General features: G+C 29.2%; 1 long non-coding RNA gene across 1 annotated transcript; it reads left to right on the forward strand.

The window, feature by feature from the left end:
• The first annotated feature begins 3016 nt into the window (after positions 1-3016).
• LOC148572773 (uncharacterized) lies at positions 3017-6284 on the forward strand. The gene is made up of 4 exons (XR_015904758.1): positions 3017-3631; positions 3699-3796; positions 3877-4022; positions 6054-6284. It is a non-coding gene; the product is annotated as an uncharacterized LOC148572773 (long non-coding RNA).
• Positions 6285-8034: the final 1750 nt, after the last annotated feature.

Below are 8034 nucleotides of genomic sequence, written 5' to 3' on the forward strand. Positions count from 1 at the left end.
ATTTTATATAATATTCTCTCGCTTCTCTTCCAATTTTTCTGGTAACACGTCCCACTACTAAAACTATGTGATAACGATATTCTTTTATCTCTTCTTCAGCAATGAGACCCTTATATATAGAATCCTACATTGTAAAAATATAAAAAAAATTAGATAAAAAATACAGAAATTTATATAGAATAAAATTAGCATTGTAAAAATAAAGAAAAAAAATTATATAAATGTAAATTTATACTCACATCTTTTAGCTTCTGAAATGTACGCGTTAATAAAATATTTGTAATCAGTGGCTGTTTTTCGACAGTTTCCCATATATCGAACACCTCTTCACAATTTTTCACCTTAAACTCAGCCTGCATAAATATATAAGGATATATAAGTTAAGTTATGTTATAACATATTATTTTATATGTAAAAAAATATTATTTTATTACAATAAATAAAAATATTAAACTAATAACAATATTTAATTAAATGAATATCTTTCTATTGATTATGTTACATTGTCTTTGTGCTATAAACTTGCACATACTCTCTTTTACACACCCATTTATAATCACCCATCTTAAAACATTATAAGGTATTGCTGTATAACAATACTGTTCATCCAGTCAACCAACTCCTATTCTTCGCAGACATTTTTCGTCATTCCTTTCTTTCTCCATTCGGTCATTCCTCAAATGGTTGTACCTAGTTTCTATGGCAGCTGCCACTGTTATAGTCCAACAGCAATCTAAATTTAAAAGATCCATTAATATTAATAAGTAATTATATATATATATGTATATATACTTTTTAACCATAATAGAATAAATAAAAATCTAAAAAATAATAACATTATTATAATATGTTAATTAATTTCAATTAACAAAATCTATATACTTCAATGATATTAACTTATCTTTTACAATTTATACACCACTTAGTACATATTACAAAAGATTATAATTCCTAAGAATGATATGTGTATAATAAACTAATTTATTAGTAGTTAGTTTAGAGTGATTAATTAAGAAATATTGCTTATGTTTTCACTCATTGTATTCTCTCTCACTTTTTTTTTCACAATTGTTAAATTATATTATAACATATAACTTTTGATTTACTATTTTATTAGTTATTTAATTATATGCATTTTTATTATAGTCAATTATCAAAAATTTTAATTGTATTTTTATTCTAAGTATAAAACTAAAATTACTTAAAGGATGTATAAAATTATAGTTAAGGAATTTCAAAAATTAACAAAAATAAAAGAAATAATAATTAACAGTTTTTAATTTTTTAATACCTAAGTATAATAACAATATAAATTATCGTCTAATAACTAACAAATTTAAGATGAAAAGTTTTATATCGTAATATGTATATTAACAATTATGTATCTAATAAAATAACAATATGAAAAATTTTAAAATAATAATAATTAATTACACATTCTATTGAATATTAGGTTTTACTTTAATTAAACATAAATTCTTACTGCATCCCTTTTGATGCTTCATTTCTTCCGAATCTTCCTTCCAACCAATGATCAGTAGTGTGTTGAGAATAAAATCAATATCGCTCTCAAAATATCATTAAGAGAAAAAAAAGAATAATTTTAACAAAAAGAACTTTTACATCATTCAGTATAGAATAAAATTATAATTTAAAAGATAGATACCTTTGATTGCGATATAGTTTTCTTCTTTTTTGGAACCATAGTCCTAAAATAGCAATTGAAATTAAGATCGATATGTTTTATCAATTATTAAAAAAAAAGAAAACAACAACAACAATAATAATAATAATAATAATAATAATGAGGTGACTGAAAAGAAACAATGGGATGGATATATAGTAAAAAGTAACACTAAAAACCTACCCAGTTTATTCAAAGACAATAACAATAACAATGACAATAACAATAATAATAAAAAAATAACAATGATAACAATAAGAATAATAAGAATAATAATAAGAACAATAATAACAATTAGATTAAAAATAACAAGAATAATAATAATAACAATAACAATAATAATAATGAGGTGACTGAAAAAAAACAATGAGATGGATATATAATAAAAAGTAGCACAAAAAAGGAACACAAAAAACTTATCAAATTCGCTCAAAGACAATAATAATAATAATAATAATAATAATAATAATAATAATAATAATAACATAAGAATTCAGTACCTAGAACACTAAATAAATATAAATTTCAGTAAATTCTAAAACCATGTTCATTTGCGGTTGGTTATGTCTATCATTGTGTTAATACACATTGCACTATTTCATGAGTATTAAAATTATATAATAACATAAGAGCTTTCCTTCGTGAAAAGACTGCAAACACACAAAAGAACATGAACTTAAACTCAGATTCTACAACTTAGGCCTAAGATGTATCAGCTTCCTGAGATGTACCAGATTGCTGGATAAATACATTAAAAGAAAATCTCATCATGTTACATTAACTCCAATGCAAATAATCAAGGAAAAAAATAGACTAACCATATGAGATATAAGGGAGAAATGTTTAAATACAATTCTAAATAAAAACTATAAAATACTTGATGCCAATTATCAATATATATATATATAGTAAATTGTAAGACCCCGGATTTTAAAAAGTTATTAATAAATTATTTACAAGCTATTGTATTTATTTTAAGATTATATTTTTAGAGATTTTTATATATAGGTTGAGTAAATTATTATTTATTATATAGAGTTCTTATAATTGAAAAAAAATAGTGAATATTTTATATACCTTAATTTTAATATTTAGATTTTTGACCTTATTTTATAAATAAAGGAGAATTAATTTACTTATTTCTAATTCTTATTAAATTAGTATTCGAATGGAAAATAATTTACAGCTTGTAATTGGAAGGTATGTTAAAGATAGAAATTTTATACTTAATTTGTTTTTTTTTTAATTATTATTTTATCTTCCTAATTATTTTATGAAATTACACTAATAACCCTATTTTTAATGAAAATACCTAAACTACCCCCAAACCCTAACACTACACTCATCTCTCTCACCCAACTCCTTCACCCTCGGTCACACACACTCAACACACACAAATTAAACCTAACCTAGAAGCAGCTAAGAAAGAAAGAAAAGAGAAAGAAAGGGGAAGAGAGGAGGGGGGATCCGTGAGAGGGAGAGCGCCGAGTAAGAGGGAGGAGCCGTCGCACCACCGCCGCGCTGCTCAGGACGCCACCTTGCCACCGCGACCAGTCACCGTCGCGCCACCGTGCTGCACAGAGGAGGGAGAAAGTGCGAAGAACAGAGGGAAGAGAGAGGAAGAACACGCGCCAGGGAGCTCAGTTGCGGGGAGAGGAGACGTGTGGCTGACCCGTCGTCACCGGTCCGTATAGCTCGACCAGCCGCCGTCGTTGTCTTTGTCCCAAACCGTCGCCAGATCTGCCGCTGTCACCGGGAAAAGGGAGCCGATGCAAGGAGAGTCGCGCGTGGAGGAGAGAGAGAGAGATCCGAGACTGAGCTGGTTCTCCTCACTGCCGATCTATCCAGCCGCCGTCGTACCCTCCGTCGCCGCCGCTGGTGATGGGTGGCCGAGCCTTCGCCGCCGAGAAATGCCACCTCCGTTACCTACGACCACCGTCGATAAGGGTTTGAGTATTGGATTTTGTTTCTTTCAAGTTTTGGAAACGTTACAAGCACTGCTTGTTGGTTTCAGTTGCTGCCACCGCAAACCGGTCGCCACTGCCGCGTGAGGTGGATGCCGAGGCCGTCAAACCAGTTCAGAGACCGCCGCTATTTCGTCTTTGTATTGCAGTAAGTATTTCTGTTTCGGAGACCCCGCGTTAGTGTTTCATTACATGTATTAAAGTATTTGCAACATTGATATTTTTAAGGATTAGAAATCGAGTGTTGCATGTCGCGATTGAGGCTGTTCTGCTATTGAGAAAGCAAGCGGAGCTGAGGTTTCGGTTGCGGTTGAATTCAGGCCGAGCGAAAAGAGTTTAGTTGACATGTTTGGGTTATGGTTTTGCTTATCGAGGTAGGGGTTTTTCTTAAAATCTATTTTACATTACAGAGTTGTTATAAATAGATATTAAAGTGAGAAACATATGTCTGGGATTATGATTGTCTTATAAATGTGGTTGTTTGTTGGACTGAATGACTGATTGCTTGAGTAGTTTGTGATTGCTTAAAAGAAATTAGTTTGAAAGGTATTCAATTGATTATTATGAAAAATGGCTTTCTTGGTTTTGAAGCTGTTTTTGATAATGTAAACGAATCGGCTTGGAAATGATTTGAAATATGAAACTGAATTAATTTTGGAAATGGTTTAATTTTGAGTTAGTCTGATTTTATAAATAATTTAGTATTTGAGCTGGTTTGATTTTAAAAGAGATTTATTATTGGCACTGATTCGCGTTGAAAACAATTTGATATTGGAACTGGTTGAATTTTGGAAAATAAATGAGATTTGGAAATGGTTGAGATAAAGGTTTGAGAAATGTTTGGATGGGACCCGAAAAGAGTGGCAAAGTCCAAGTTTTAGGGGAGATGCTGCCGAATTTTCATAAAAAAATTTAGATTCTGTTTTAAAATGTGATTTAGAAAAGGATTGGGATTTGAGAGGTTCTACGAATTGGTTCTTAATTTATTAAGAAATTGGTGTTTCGAGTTTGAGCTGTTTAATAAAAATTTATGTTTCCCGATTGATTTAAATATGAAGGGGCCTATGTTTTGAAGTTTGATTAAAGAAGTACTTTTGGAAGAGTTTTAGTGGATTTTAAAAGAAGTTGAACTTTGATTAATTAGGTTCGTTTTGCTTTTGAAGTATTCTTTAAATTTTGACTTAACAAGACTAAACAACTCCGAGCTTTGAAAAGGTTTCCGATTTACAAACGAAATGAAATTGGCTTTGAAGCATAAATAAGTTGGTTTTGAAAGTGGCTCAGAACTTTTAGCCTACATGCCTTGGTTTTGGTTTTTAAGTCTCCATTTCAAATAATTTCAATTTGAGTAATTATGATTCCGAGGATTTCTAAAGAGTTTGAGAAGTGAGGCAGGTTATTCTTCCCTAAAGTCTTGTGTCTTCTCAAAGAAAGTTTCGTTTTAAGGTGATGATTGAAAGTCTCTTGGAAGTTTTGTAAAATGTTATATTAAACGACTAAGATTTGAAAAGGAATTGATTTTGAGGAAAGTTATGAGATTGAAGAGACTTGAGAAATAAAAAGTGACTTATGGCTTGAATAATGATTGGTTTGATATGAATTGTTAATGAAATGCGGAAATGATGATGGATGAATGATTATGAATAAACATATGTGGCTTCTGCACGTTTATCTGAGATACGAGTTCCCTGGGTAAAGAACCGTGGCTTGCCACCCCGTGTTCCAGGTTAGATCTCGATACTCTGTTGACCCTACGTCGTAAGGGTGACCGGGCACGTATAAATTTCCGAGTATGGATAGCCCCCAGTGAATGATTTGAATGATGTATGAATGTAAAATCTATGCATAGACTCATGGGGATGCGCGACAGGGGACAGTCAAAGGACAATTCAGACTTATCGGGTTGGCTGGATAACCGACAGATGAGCCTCATCAGCCATAGGACAGGCATGCATCATATGCATTTGTATGCTTTGTTTGGGTTTGAACTTATTTGGGTTTGCCTAATTGCTAAACTTTTCTTAACTGCTACTTGAACTATTTGCTGTAATTGCTACCTACTTGTGTTTTCCTTGTCTGTCTTGCCTGTGTTTATCCTGACGTGCTACATTTGAGAATGAACTTTGGTGCTAAATTAATGATTGTGTTGTTGATTGCGTGGTTGGTTTCTGATTGAGATTTTCTTTTAAGAAAGGAAAGGTTTCGGATTTCTGAAAGATTAAACATTGTTTCTTTGAAAAAGTTTTGAACGTTTACTTGTTGGTTTTTAAAAGATTCATAAGGAAATGATAATCACTGAGCTTGAAAAAAGTTTTCTTATTAAATATCTTCTTATGACAACTTTAAAACTCCGTGGTGAGACCGTGTGGTTAGGTTCTCACCCCCCTACAGCTTTACCTTTTCAGGAACCGGAAGAAGAAGCATTAAGAGGAGTTATACTGCGTTTGGTTTATATGTTGTTGAATTAAATAGATTATTTTCTTCCCTCGCCTTTGTTATTACAATTTTGTAAGAGGGATAGGAGTTGTATGTTTTATATATATTATATTATAAGATATTATGTAAAAAGTCTTGTATTTGAATCTATGTGTTTGTTTTTTTTTTTATAAAGTTTTTATTTCCGGTTTTCAAAGAAATCAGCGATACAGTGTTGAGTCACAGACTCCTATTTTAATATTAAGTATATAAAGTAGTTGTAATACTTCTTGCAATCAAAGTGGCGCAGCAAGAAGCGTGATGTTACATAAATAACATGAGACTAAAATCAAATGAGATATCATGACTAGAAAAAAATAGAAGCAATATCATTAATAATTTTGATGATTTATGATAGACAGTAACTTACTCATAATTAAAATAACAAATTAAAATACCGAGATACACTCAAAATATGGATAAATGATGATGATACCTTTCCTTTTAACATAGAAACATTAATAGGAATTAATCCTTCTGTTAATAGCTCAATAGATATGGTCTTCTATTTTCTATCTCTTTGTTTTTTCTTGTATGTAAATGGCTTATGATTGATTTTTTCACAGTCATTTTTTTTCCACTTTGTTCTCCATGAGTTTATAATTATATAATATTTTCTCACTTCTCTTCCAATTTTTCTGGTAACACGCCCTACTACTAAAACTGTGTGATAACAATATTCTTTTATCTCTTCTTCTGTAATGAGACATTTATATATAGAATCCTACATTGTAAAAATATAGAAAAAAATTAGATAAAAAATACAGAAATTTACATAGAATAAAATTAACATTGTAAAAATAATAAAAAAATTTATATAAATGTAAGTTTATACTCACACCTTTTAGCTTCTGAAATGAACACGTTAATAAAATATTTGTAATCACAGATTATTTTTCAACAATTTTCCATATATCGGACACCTCTTCACAATTTTTCACCTTAAACTCAACTTGTACAAATATATATAAAGATATATAAGTTAAGTTATCTTATAACATATCACTTTATATAAGAACATATTATTACATGTTCTTATATTAATATGAAATAATATGTTAAGAACATATTAAAAACCATATTAAGAACATATTGTTATGTTAACATAAAAATATTAACCATATTAACCATATTAACAATATATTAAGAACATATGGTTAATATGGTTATAACATATTAACCATATTGTTATAACATATTAAGAACATAACAATATAAGAACATAGCAATATTAATAACAATATGGTTAATATGTTCTTAATATGTTCTTAATAACAATATTAATAATATATTATAACATATTAAGAACATAACAATATGTTTTTAATATGTTCTTAATATAACAATATGGTTAATATGTTATAACCATATTAACAATATGTTCTTAATATGTTCTTATATTAATATTAATATTAATATTAATATTAATATGTTCTTAACATAACAATATGTTCTTATATTAATATTAAAATAACATGTTCTCTCAGTAATAATATGTTCTTATTTTATGGAAATATATTCTTATATTTATATATGTTCTTTTCTCTTGCATTTATACTTTGTGTTATAAAATTTTATTTTATATGTAAAAAATATTATTTTATTACATAAATAAAAAATTTAACTAATAACAATATTTAATTAAATGGATATCTTTCTGTTGATTATGTTACATTGTCTTTGTACTATAAACTAGCACATGCTTTCTTTTATACATCCATTTGTAATCACTCATCTTAAAACATTATAAGGTATTGTTGTATAACAATATTGTTCATCCAGTCAACTAACTCCTATTCTTCGTAGGCATTTTTTGTCATTCCTTCGTTTTTCCATTCGGTCATTCCGCAAATAGTTGTACCTAGTTTCTATGTCAGCGGCCACTGTTATAGTCCAACAGCAATTTAAATT

Source organism: Arachis ipaensis, chromosome B2 (assembly GCF_059453495.1).
Source record: "Arachis ipaensis isolate K30076 ecotype BB chromosome B2, ASM5945349v1, whole genome shotgun sequence".
NCBI lineage: Eukaryota > Viridiplantae > Streptophyta > Magnoliopsida > Fabales > Fabaceae > Arachis > Arachis ipaensis.